This window comes from Pistacia vera, unplaced genomic scaffold, assembly GCF_008641045.1.
Source record: "Pistacia vera cultivar Batoury unplaced genomic scaffold, PisVer_v2 Contig973, whole genome shotgun sequence".
NCBI classification, from domain to species: Eukaryota; Viridiplantae; Streptophyta; class Magnoliopsida; order Sapindales; family Anacardiaceae; genus Pistacia; species Pistacia vera.
In genome coordinates this window covers 374,658-388,850 of record NW_022196860.1, presented here as the reverse complement: position 1 = coordinate 388,850, position 14,193 = coordinate 374,658, and the positions used below count along the sequence as shown (strand labels likewise).

The following is a 14,193-nucleotide window of genomic DNA, read 5'->3' as shown; positions in this document are numbered from 1 at the left end:
GCAGTTAGCTTTTGGGTGCGTTTTTTCTTAGTGTGGGTTTGTAAAGCAAGAAGAAAAAGCAGTGATTACTTGTTTAATTCAAAAAGAAATCCTTGAAAGATTTATTTCTTTTGACTGTTATTTTCCCCTAAAAATTTCTTTCTCACTTTGAGGCTTTAAAGTCGGTAATATTATAATTCAGAAAGCAAAGCAGAAATAACATTGGGCTTACTTTACTTTTCCCACAGGGACTGGATTCATTTAATAATATCAAAAGACTTATAAAGCTGCCTTTTCTCATAAAATATCTGCAACTTCAACTAGATGTAATAGATTTTTTGATGTCGTTATCATGGCCATGGGGACATTTAGATGCCATCAATAATAATATAGTATCAAATTCCTCGGTTTCTTCATATGTACAAAAAATACTACAATTAATGTCACCCTCCTTATTGTTATATCTATATCAGTTAAAAATATAGGTTGGATTTTAACAATGCATAGACATTTATTATTATATTTATATAAGATAAACATAGGTTGGATCTTCGACTTATAACGACGGGTAAATAACATTACCTAATAGATTAGTCTTTTGGATAATCGGCAAAACTTTGATATACTTAATATTGGGTACCTATCTTCATTTGATGCTAGATCACTTAGTTTTTAACAGTTATAATGTTATGGGATTATATCCCATGTGAGATTTAGTATGAAATGTTAGGTGATTATGAATTGTAAAATCAATGAAGTAGACCATATTTTTTAATGGCAAGTAGATATGAATTCTGTTGTGTTATTGGTGAACTGGCCAGAAGAATATAGGGGATATTATTCAAATATTCTCTTATTTATTCAACAACCTCATATAATAAATTCAATTAATAACACAAGGGTAGCCCCGGCTGAAGTGTTTATATATTTGTCTTTTGCCTCCCTTGAATGAACATCCCCATTCAACAATGTGATAAAAACTAGGTGTCTTGAACTTAATAAAATTAAGAAGCTAAAACATAGAAGTCTCTTCTCCAAGGATGGGTTTAAAATGAGAGCAAACAACTTTTTCCCACCTAAGTAATAGTTTAATGACATTTTCTTACTAGACTTTTAGAATACCACTTTATTATCTAAATTTATATTCCATTTTTAATTTTGGCATTATTGCAGTCCCACACCACCAACATTCTCTTCCTCGATCATCACTCACCAAAACCCTCAAACCCTATTCTCGCCGACTTCGTCAATCGTTGACAATCGAGCGATTAGGGTTTACGTAGCTGTCCCTCTCAAGTCAAATTCCAATCAATCTCAACCATCAAAATCCAACATTTCACCACCAAAAGACTTATCGGCCCCCCGTCTTCAAAAGCCCTAACAGCCTATAACAAGTTTGCTCTCTATTCGCTGTCGAAATATAAATTCGAATAATAAAATGGTATTTTAAAAGTTGCTGGGGAAAAAGTGTCATTAAACCATTATTTTGGTGAGAAAAAGTGGTTAACTCTTAGGGTACGTCTAATTCAAGGAATGTTGAATTACTGGAAACTTAGATTACCTTGAAGATTACTTGGAATCTTTAGGAAAATGTATTTGGTTAGTTAAAATAAATTGGTGGGTATATTATTTAAATTACTGAATTGTCATTTAATTAAATATTATTATTTAATATTGTTATTTAGATTATTATTTGGATTATTTATAACCCCCTTACATTTAAAAACTTAGCAAAAACAACCTCATAATAAAAGTTTGGGAAATCAACAATGCACCTCCACCAACCAAGCCACTGCCGGCCACCGACAGCCGGCAATCTAACGGCGCATGGAAGGCAGGAAATGGCCAGATCATGACAGATATGGCCGTGGCCATTAACTGCCATCCAACGACTAGATTGACGGATCTGGCCGAAAACGATTGGATTAGATTTGGTCATCAATGGCCAAATCGATGGCGATTAACGGCCACGTCTGGATCTGGCCGGAAATGACCAAATTTGATTTGGCCATTTTTTGGCCAAATATGCCACGATCTGGCCATATCGATGGAGACGGTTGGTCGCCGGCAGCAACAGGTGAGTAGGGGTGGTGGCTTGGGTGAGCTGCAATTTGTTTTGAATTCAAGGGTTATTTTGTCCAAAAATATAATTAATTGGGGTGAAATAGTAAAACCATATTCATGTAAATTAATTTAAAAATAAGCGTATTATTGTCTTAAAATTTTATTAATAAAGAATAGAATTGTAACAAAAAAAAAAAAAAAAAGATTATTTTAGTAATCTTACAATACCTAAGAAAATGAAAGTAATTAAATTACCTCCAATATTATTAGTAGTAACTATTATTAGTATTTGAAGATTATCAAAACATTATATTACTTGACAACGAACGTGATTATTAAGTAATATAAGATGAGATAACCCTAATCAAACACCAGGTTATGAAATTATGACACATAAGCCACAGGTGGCATTGCCATTGAGTGTGTTGAAGTTGGGGCATGGGTCCATTTGAGAAGTGTGGCGTTGACATCATCAGAGGTGACGGCTACTACTTTTATACGTAATTAATTGTATTGTTTGTATGACATGTAGGCTTTCCATTTAACCTAAATACCTAATTGAGATTGAGTTGAGTGGAGCATGGTCTTCCAATTCTCTGTGAATCAATACGTGGATGTAGTTGCTTTCTCAAGTGAATTGATTAAGGATAAGCGTGTTTGTTTTAGGAACTTAAATACCTAACAATACATTACATCATTCCTGCACTTCCCACATTAATTAAATCATCTTATCTCATGCTTAACCTAATCAACTGCTTTAACCATTTTATATCCACATTAATTATGATTTAATTTCGTGATTTTGGTTTGACTAAAATCACATCCATGCATGAAACCACCAGCTGCCTTCACAAAACATATCAACGACAATTAAAGTACAAGCAACCAACCGCCATAACTCTTTTTTCCAATTAAAATGGATGAAATTCATTCATAGAAGCCTCTAGATAATCGGTGTGCTTCCTCACATTCTCATTTTTCATCACTCATGACAACTGCCCTCAGAATAAAAAAGAATATCCCTTGCATGCCAATGATTAAGTAATTACTCTAATTATATATTTGTCAGCCGCGATAAAAGCTCAACGCAGCTCAGAGATTTTTTTTTGGCTGAGCTCGAGCTTGTTAGATTTCGGTTCACAATCAGGAGCTTGAAAGCTTGATGGGAAAAGTGAAAAAAATGGAGAAATGAAAGTTTTTTTTCCTTTTTTTTTTTTTTTTTTTTTATGAGCTTGAGCTTGAATTCTCCAGCTCGTCAACTTAAGCGCGAGTTGTAGCAAACGAGTCGAGCTTGATTAACCCAAAACTCGACTCAATTCGACTCGTTTACACCCTCTTAGCCGAAAGTATTAGAGTATAAAATAATTTGGTAAAAGGAGAAACGCATGGACGCTGTGGTATAGTCAACTCATCAACATCAATGAAATTACTACTACCACCATCACTTTATATAAAGTTTCAATTATATGAACCCACAATGCACTTATCAACCCTTTTTCTTTACTCTTATTCACAATATACTATCACCTTTATAACCACATAAATTGATCATCAAATTATGTATAGCTTTTATCATTATAATTTTATTTTATATATATATATAGCTCAAAAATGTTGTTTCCAATATATGATATAATTAATAATAGTTTAAAAAGGCCTTACAATCTCCATGAATTCCGAAGCATATGTTTCCTTTATTTAACCAACTATTAGTTTTTGAGATTAACAGTTGTTAATAATTAACCCAAAATCAATCCATCACTTTCACTTACCATCTCAATTCTCATCCCACTGACTCTGTAATTCAACTCAACTCAACTCAGTTATCATTTGCAGTGGTGGACTGGTGGTGAATAAACAACGTCAACTCTCTCTTTCATTTTAAATATTCTATCTTTTGTTTTTGTGTTTTTTCTTATTACCATTTCTAATTGTAAAAACAATAAAAAATCGAACACCCCTATTCATCAACTCTCTTCACACTCCAAATGCCTCACGCAAATTTTTTTTTTCTCTTATTTTAGTCTTCTCGTTTTAAATAAACAGTACCCATCACCTGGGCTTTTTTTTTTTGGTTTTCGAGTTTGTCTTGCCGTGTCTGTGTCTCTATTAAGGTTTGTTCAACTGCTGTCTACATTGACTCTTCTTATTCATTAATAAAATAAACAATCTTTAATTCAAATATTTAGTTTTTGTTTTTTTAGTGTTTTCCTACAAGGGCTACATGGGGAGGGTGTTTGTGCAGATCACTACTCTCCATTTCTCAGCAAAAATGAATCTTTTCAGCTTTTGAGATTGCCAATGATGGATCTGGAAATCGGGGTCTATCAAAATATTGTTAAGGTGAGATGTTCTGGACTGATTCTTCATTTTTGAAATAACCCCATTTCATTCTTTTTTGCATCATTGATTTTCATACGGGTTGTTTCTATTTTATGATCAAAAAGTGTTTTTTTGTTGCAAAACTATTTCTTTTGTATGATCAATTTGTTGTCTTTGTTGCAAAATTATGCATTGATTTTTTATTTTTTTTTATAATAAGTTCTGTTTAGTTTTGTGATCAAATTGCTGTTCCTATTGCAGAAAGAATCATGGAGAACATTGTTAACATTAGCCTATCAAAGTCTTGGCGTTGTGTACGGAGATTTAAGTACTTCACCCTTATATGTGTTCAAAAGCACATTCGCTGAGATATTCAACACTCAGAGACCACGAAAGAGATTTATTGAGTTTTATTCTTCCATTTTTGGACTTTAACTTTGGTTCCATTGCTTAAGTATGTGTTTTATTGCTTAGAGCTGATGTAACGGTGAAGAGGGACTTTTGCTTGTTACTCCTTGCTGTGCCGACACGCCCGACTCAACTCACTTCCTAATGGCCAGTTTGGCTGACGAGGAACTCGTGAGTACAAGAAGGATCATGTTGGTTTGGCACCAAAAAGTAGTTTTGGGACAAATTGAAATCCACTCTTGAAAGGTATAGAGTTTTGCAGCGGTTTTTGCTTGTATTGGCTTTGATTGGGACCTGTATGGTGATTGGTGATGGTGTGCTACCCCAGCTATTTCTGGTAATTATAGGATTTTCTTTTTATTTTTAATTCTTGATATTGGTTCGGTATCAGTGTTTTGAGTGTTTGAAGGCTAATTTGATTGTTTGATTTCGGGATTATTTGTGCAGTTTTTCTGCAGTATCAGGCTTGAGCTTTCCATGTCTAAGGACATCACAAATGTAAGATGCTTAACTTTTTCCTGTTCTATTTGTTTTTTTGTTTGCTAAGACTTTTAAGAACGAATAGACAAATCATGGATAAACAGTTTAATGCTGTGGGTGGCATAGTTCTTTCGGGTAATACTTTTCGAAATTTACTAATGGCCTAATTTCTAACTAGACTACCCTTTAGTTGGAAATTTTTAATTTCAGAAGCATGTCAATTTTAAGTTCTACTCTAGTCCAATTTTTCCATTTGCCAGTTTTTGTGCATTTTGTAGCTTCTACAGCAACCTCAAAATATGGCTTAGGCTTATCATCTTATTAATTTTTTATTACCGGTCTGGAATCTTTCTGAAAGTTCTATATTTATTTCTCAAAGACCATTGCACCGCTATTACGCGAAAATTAAGTCCCGGGTTGGTCCTTCACAATTAGGTTGCACAACATGTGTCAATTATCAAGCTAATACGGGCATGCATATGCAGACATATGTTGAAAATCTGCAGAAACTAATAAAACTGAATTTATCTTTATGTGGCCACTTGCCTCCATTGCTTCCACCGAGGGCTTTCTGTATAATCACATGATGGTCCACTGGTTAAATATCTGTCACACCTATCTGTTTTCAACTTCTTAGTGTGTCAATTTGGTTTGACTTTTATTATCTTGCAGCTATATCTATATTTTTTATGCTATTAGAAGCCAGCCAAATTTTATATTCTTCTTTCACCCATTTTCCCTCCTGCTGAAGTCACTCAAGGGTATATGATGATTTAATGAGGAACCCAGAAACTAGAATATAGAGATTTGCAGTGCCAGACAGCAACTAAGCAATGTATTAAGAGAGTCAGGGTAGTGAAGAGAAGATCCTAACAACATTGAAGACAAATTATCTCTGTCTCTGATAGCTTTTCTTTAATTCATAGAGTTGTTGGGTAGATATGCAATTTTGGGGGTAGGTTTCTTTGCAATGGGCTTGGTTGGTGTGTGCTGGGGTAGAAGTGACTTCTAATAGGTAGGAGGTATTATACTAGTCGAAACCCAGCAATAGACATGCCACTTTAAAAAACTCACAATCTGAGCTTATTTATACATTTGACCTTTCTTCAGGATGGGAGAAACACAAATCATGATAAGTTTGTGAATCTTCATGTATATTAATCATTGTTTTGATGATAAGTACCCTTTCCTAAAATGGAAACATTAAATAAAATATACGTAGTGGAACTTATAGCTACACTAGAATACTTTATAGTGCAAAAAACTTCAATGTTTGAATAGCCCTGGTTCATTAGAATTGTTTTGTAACCAACGGCACGCGTGAATTGTAAGATGTGCTTGTTTGTCTTGATTTTTTTGCTTTGCAAATCAGCAGTTTAGTTTTTGACCTTACATATACATACTTGCACTGCCGCTTGAAAATTCAATATGTTGCAGATGTAGAAGTTCCAGCTCTTGCATCATACTGATAGCCCTGTTTGCACTTCAACATTATGGCACACACAGAGTTGGATTCTTGTTCGCACCTGTGGTTTTAACATGGCTTCTATGCATCAGTGCTATTGGATTATACAACATCTGTCACTGGAATCCTCATGTATATCAAGCACTTTCTCCGTATTACATGTATAAATTCTGAAGAAAATCAGAAAGATGGTTGGATGTCCTTGGGTGGCATTTTGTTGTGTATAACAGGTATTTCATGAGATGTTGCTTTATTTTGAAGTTATTTACAGACATGGTGGCGTTTGATTCATATGTACTTTTTTTTTTCCAGGCTCAGAAGCTATGTTTGCTGATCTTGACACTTTTCACAATTGTCATCAAGGTATATATGCTTAAAATCTCAAAACTAATTTTGCAATCTGTTCAACTAAATTACTCAACGTTTTGTTGTATAACTGAGTGTTAAAGTACGCCTCTGTCAGTATCTGATTGGTGAGCCCTTGCCTCAATCCTTTACTTTGTAATTATAGACAGTTCAAATCTTGTGCCTTCTTCCCCTGCAGCTGGCCAAAACTATTTAAACATATGGCTAATACTTATATTGCAGACCTAATACGTTCTTGTTGTGCTAGGGTTGTTCAGAATAGATATATAAAAGTTTGGATTCATTTGGTTAGTCCATGTGGGTATTTGTCCTCGTGCATGCGGGTATATGGAACCATCTCTTGTTACTAAACAAAGAAAGGTAATTAGAATGGTGCAGGTGTACGGATCAATACCTATTAACTTAGTTTTGCTTAGTTTTCCCTTAGTTTTGCTTGTTTTCCCTTGTCCAGTAATATTGCCTCATGATCAGCTAATGGACCTGGTAGTTTTGAGTGTGTTATTTAACACCTCATTAAGACTTTGACTTGGTAAAGTTAACCATTTCTTGCTATTGAGCTAAAGGGGACTATATAATGTGATACTGGTTGGTCAACAATGACGAAATCAGCTGTAGAAATTCTGACAATTATGGACTGATATGGAGTTTTTTACCTGGTAGTTTTGATTGTTGTGATTTAATAACCTCATTAAAGACTTTGACTTGGTAAAAGTTAACCATTTCTTGCTATTGAGCTAAAGGGGACTATAATGTAATACTGGTTGGTCAACAATGACGAATCAGCTGTAGAAATTCTGACATTATGGACTGATATGGAAAGTTTTTTACGTTGAATAGCAGTATTGTATGATTAATGCAAAAGTCAATTGTTTTCAGGTTTCAGAATATTGAATAAAACTAAACTCTCTTTTAGCTAGATGGATAAATTGAAAAAGAATTATCTGCTGCCCACTGTCATGGAGTGTGTAGCTTATCTATTCTGCACTTGGATTGATTAGGACTTCTCTTTCATATGTTCTACCCATTACTCCCTGAAAACTATTTGGTTGAATAGGTTATCTTCATTTCTTGTTACTTTTCAACTTATATATCGCCATCTATTTCTTTGACTTGATATAAATTATCATCAAATTCCAAGTTTCTTGCCAGCTGAAAATGTTATCCCTTATGATTTTGCTGGTCAGTGGTAAAAATTATGGAATGGGAGACCTCAATGGCAAGAAAATACAAAGGAATCATTTAACATGCTAGATAAAACATGCATGCTCTTTTTAATTTGATCCAGTTTCTTATTGTAAATAATTGTGCAAATCTATGCAGATTGCTTTCACCTCTTTGGTTTATCCATCCTTGATTCTTGCATATATGGGGCAAGCTGCTTATCTATCTCAGCATCACATTGTTGACAAAGATTACCGGATCGGATTTTATGTGTCTGTACCAGGTAGTTTCTTTGAATTTTTATCAATGAAGATTGTACAGTTTCAATAATGAGTTTCAGCTTATTGGAAGTGCCCCATTTTGAATTGCAGAGAGTTTGAGATGGCCGGTTCTAGTTATAGCCATTCTTGCTGCGGTAGTTGGAAGCCAAGCCATTATCACGGGCACTTTCTCAATCATCAAGCAATGTTCTGCTCTGGGTTGCTTCCCTCAAGTCAAAATAGTCCACACATCATCCAAAATCCATGGTCAGATCTACATTCCAGAGATTAATTGGACACTGATGTTGTTGTGCTTGGCTGTTACAATTGGTTTTAGAGACACAAAACGCTTGGGCAATGCATCAGGTATGGCATATAGAGAAATATCTAATCTCTTAACATATTGCCCTTCAGAATGCTTATACCTGCAATGTGGATATGCTTAATGTTTGACTCGATGATTTTCTAGTTTTCATGGATAATATAGTTCACTTGTTTGTTCAATTGAGTGTGGCTGTAAAAATATTATAAATCAGTCTTAACCCAGCCTTTCCTTGAAGAGAACCGTAATGGCCACATGGTAGATTTGTGCAATAGTTGGGTGTGGGATATGCTGAAATTCACCCTAGGCTACTTCTTTTTGGATCTTACAATTTGATGATTTTCTGGGGAAAAAATTGGCTATATGAAGATGTTAAAAGATATATTATAATAAGCTATGATGATATGCCGCAGATTTTCAATAAAATTTGTCTCATAATTGAAAGGTATTTGACTGCTTTACGGTCAAGAATCCTGAGATCTTTTCATGTGATAATAATATCATCCTTCTTGTGCCTTAATAAGGAAAACTTCTATGCTTGTTTAGATCTTCCGTATGTTGGTGTGTGCAACTGTGTATCATCCTTGCTATAGTTCAGGAATTATGTTCTTGCTTTTAATGTTTCTAAAGAACTATCTTCATTAATTAGTCTCTTTGTGAAAGAGAAAACTTGGAAATTTTCAATTTGCTTACTGAACTTGTTAAAAATTTGCTCTTTGTGTGACAGGTTTGGCTGTCATAACTGTTATGCTTGTAACCACCTGCCTAATGTCCATCGTGATCGTGTTATGCTGGCAGAAGAGTGTCTTCTTTGCAATAGCTTTTGTTGTCTTCTTTGGCACAATTGAAGCTCTTTACTTCTCAGCTTCTCTTATCAAGTTCCTTGAAGGAGCTTGGGTCCCAATTGCCCTTGCATTTATCTTTCTTCTTGTCATGTGTGTGTGGCACTATGGCACGCTGAAAAAGTACGAGTTCGATGTGCAAAATAAGGTCTCCATCAACTGGCTACTTAGCTTAGGTCCCAGTCTAGGCATTGTACGGGTCCATGGCATTGGCCTTATACACACCGAACTTGTATCCGGAATCCCTGCAATCTTCTCCCACTTTGTTACTAACCTTCCAGCATTTCACCAGGTTTTGGTTTTCCTCTGCATAAAATCTGTCCCAGTTCCTCATGTTAGACCTGAGGAGCGATTTTTAGTTGGTCGTATTGGTCCAAGAGAGTATAGAATGTACCGGTGCATTGTAAGATATGGATATCGTGATGTACACAAGGACGACATGGAATTCGAGAAGGATCTTGTGTGTAGTATAGCAGAGTTTATACGTTCAGGAACTGCCGAAGCCAATGGCAGTAGTGCAAAGGACGACTTGCCGAAGGATGAAGACAAAATGACAGTCGTTGGCACATGTTCAACCCATACCGAAGGGATTCAAATGAGCGACGATGATGTGAACAACCCAGAATCAGCAGGCACATCAGAGTTACGGGAGATACAATCTCCCCCGGTTACGAAACCAAAGAAAAGAGTGAGATTTATCGTTCCAGAAAGTCCGAAAATCGATAGGGATGCAATGAAAGAGCTTCAGGAACTTATGGAAGCGAGGGAAGCGGGGATTGCCTACATATTAGGTCACTCATATGTGAGAGCAAAGAAAGGATCCAGCATGATAAAGAAACTTGTAATAAACATTGGGTATGAGTTCTTGAGAAGAAATAGCAGGGCAGCAACATATGCACTAAGTGTACCACATGCATCTACACTTGAAGTGGGGATGATTTATGATGTATGAATTTTGGTATATAGAAAATTATACAGAATTATAATGTACATAATATAATCTTATTCCAGGGGTATCAATTATTAGCAATATTTTAATAAAATGAAGAGGTAATTAATATTTAGAATGTTGAAGAATATGAAGAAGGTAGAGTTGTGATCATCCGAAATTATATAATAACTACGAAACCCACGTATGATGAAGATGAAGATGAAGATGAAATAATTCAACGAGGTTTTTCTTTGCTTTTTGGCTCTGCTTTGGCTCCCGTTGCTTTATGTTTTCAACTGTTTTAAAAACCGGATCGGCTGGTCCAACCGGTTGGACTTCGAACCGGTTACGTATCCGGTTCGAACAACATTAAACCTATTATTATGCATTAAACCGTTTTAACTCGGTTAAAACCTGAATAAAGTCAATGAACCTCCGGTCCCGTTGGACCGGTGGATAAACCGGTCTGATTTCAAAAACCCCCAGCCCTACGCAGACACACTATCGCGCAGCCCATTCCATTGATTTCCTTTCTCCGTTTCTCAGCTTCTTCTCTTTCTCAGTCTCTTTACTAAAATTTCTCAGATTTCTCAGCTTCTCTTCGAAAATTTCTCTCTGAAATCCCACTCAAATCGCAATCAACTCCACTCCCTAAGTCTGCAATCGCAACCATTTGGCATTCACCAAATCGCAACTGAACTCCCTCGCCGGAAATCGACGACGTCTTACTCCCTCGCCGGAAATCGAGCTGAGGAGGGGTAGAGGGCGGCAGTGTTGTGGCGTCGCTCATAGTGAGGGTAGAGCACGACGACGTCGTTCACTGCAAGGGGAGAGGACAACGACATTGCTCACGGCGAGGGAAGAGAATGATAGCGTCACGCACAGTGAAAGGGAGTGGACAGTGGCATCATTTTCTGTGAAGGAAGAGGACAGTGGTGTGACTGATTGGGAAGGGAGGGGACGGCGGTGGTTGAGAGTGGTTTTATCCTCTTCCTTCGCATTTCGCTGTGAGGGAAATGGGGATTTCGGCTGAGAGTGGTGGTGGAAGAGGAAGAGGATAGACGATGGTTGAGATTGGCAATGGGGTTGTAAACTTGTGAGTGGTGGTGGAAGAGGATAGACAGTGGCGGTGGTTATGGTTTGTTATTTGAAAGGAAATTGGGGATTTTGATTTAGTGGTGGTGAGATGCATTTTAGAATCCAATGGTTTTTTTTATTTCTTTATTGCATAAAGACATCAAAGACCCTCGTTCCTTTAGGACCATTTGTGTTGACAATTTCTGCAAAATGAAGATCGACCAAATAGTTTCCAGGACACAAGTTTCTGAACCGGTAATTGAAATTTCCAAATCTTGCACACTGATAAATGGATACCATCAATTATGTTTTCATTTGTTCTCAAAACCTCCCCTCCTTCAAAATAGCAATCCAACTCCAAGTCAACGCTAGAATCTCCTTTCTTTATAGCCCCACCTCCGGCATTCACAAACGTCACAAGATTATCTGGTTCAAGAAACAAAACAGGTATGAAACAATTGGACTGAAAATAAAAGTACTTCTGATTTCTAAGTTACCGAAAAAGAATCAAGGTCTTGGTTTCTTTTTCCATCGTTTAGCAAAAAAGCCAAAAATGAAAGAAAAACTAAAGTTGAGAATAGAAGAAAACGAGTGTAATTAATATAAACCTCTTTTGTCTGTACTGAGAACTCCCGATTTAATCAATCTTGCACCCGAGACGTAGAGTACCGCATCAATTGAATAAGTATTGTAATTCTCCATTCTAAAATATTTTAATTAATATAAACAGGTTTTTTTACACAAATTATCCATTTAAACAGGTTTTTTTAAATGTGTTGATATCATTATATTGTGTGATGGTATCACAGGTCCAACCGGTTGAATTGTGATCCGAGCAATAAGAATTGTGATCCGAGCAATAAAACGGTTTGTCCAGTTCGGATTTTAAAACAGTTTTTGTTTTGAGTTTGAGCTGTTTGTAAAGGATTATAAATCCTCGTTTTCTGTGCTTTTTAGCCTTGTGTGCTTTGGCATGGGAGTTCTATGAGTTAGGGGTTTTTTTTTCTGTTTAGGTGTAATTTTTTATTCCTTATAAACCCTAAAAAAAGAAAAAAAAAAAGACAAAAATCAACAAGTTCCCACAAATCTTTCCTGTAAAGTTAATAAAAATTTTGATGCAATCTACTCAATTGTTTAGCCTTCTAGACCTGGCAAAACGGGTCCAAACCTGCAGGTCGACCCCTACTCTGATAAAAAATATAAGTTATGGATCGAATGTATTGGACCCATACCTGGTCGGCTCGTATATTCAATGGGTTATACGGGTCAACCTGCGAGTACCCCTTAAAAAAAAAAAAAAAAAAAAAAAAAAGGGATTGCTTATTTTAATTGGTATTTGTAGTTTTATATTTTACGTTATTGACTTATTGTGTTTGTTTATGTGTATTTGTTTATTTTGGCTGGTATTTGTAGTCTTGTATTATATGTTATTGACTTGATTATTGTGTTTGTTTATTTGTATTACTATTAGTGATTATGTATTTGTTTATTTTGGTTGGTATTTATAGTTTTGTATTATATGTTGTTGACTTATTGTGTTTGTTTATGTGTTATTTGTTTATTTTGGTTCCTATTTGTTTATATTCTAAATTGAATTGAATTTAGAGTAGCTGATTTTGGGTGTTTAACTGTAAAAAATTAAAATTGCAGGAATTTTGGGTGTACCTGTCATAATTGAAAACTATTAGGGATGAAACTGTAAAATTTAAAACTTTGAGAGAGAAAAAACGGGTACCCGTAGGTCTACCCGTACCTGCATAGGATAGGATACGGGTCCAATATTTTGGACCCATATATGACCCAGACTTGTGGGCCCCGTACCTGTGAAGACCCGACCGGCCCACCCATTTTGCCAGGTCTAGCCTTATCCAATTATCCTTTTCAAATTTAGATTACATTAACAAATTGAGAAACAGTAAAAAGAAAGGTAAGTGTATGGATGTAATGAAATAAAGGGTGTAGGTATCAATAATATTTTGACAATTCACCTCCCACGCTTACTTTATCCAAACCCTAATTTCCAATTCCACCCACCGACCATTATTATTACTACATGAAAAAAACTTAGGTCAACGCGACAAAGATTTACCTTTTTTTTGAATCAATCAAACCATTTCAACTTTGTATTTTTAGTTTTTAACCTAATTTGGTTGGAACTGGAATTGAGATTTAAATTAAAATATTAAATCCTTCAGACTTTTTAGTAAAATAAAGAAATAAAAGAGAACAAAACCTTATCGATATTTGATTTGACATATTCCACTTCTGTTTTTATCTCATTTACTGGGTAAGATAAGATAAGAGTTATAGATATACGAAAATTTTGCTCTCACACTTTTTGATCTATTGTTTTTTTCTCCATTTTCGCATTTTACTCTTGTATTCTAAGTTATACATATTTATATAACATAAAAGCAGATTTTAAATACATTTGAATCCATCTTCATTATTACATTATAGAATAAAATATAAAGTAATTGGTAATTTATATATAGGGCAATTAAAAAGTATATTAT

General features: G+C 35.3%; 1 pseudogene; it reads left to right on the top strand.

Annotated features, from left to right (window-relative positions):
* The first annotated feature begins 4,274 nt into the window (after positions 1-4,274).
* On the top strand, positions 4,275-10,653 carry LOC116121336 (annotated as a pseudogene).
* Positions 10,654-14,193: the final 3,540 nt, after the last annotated feature.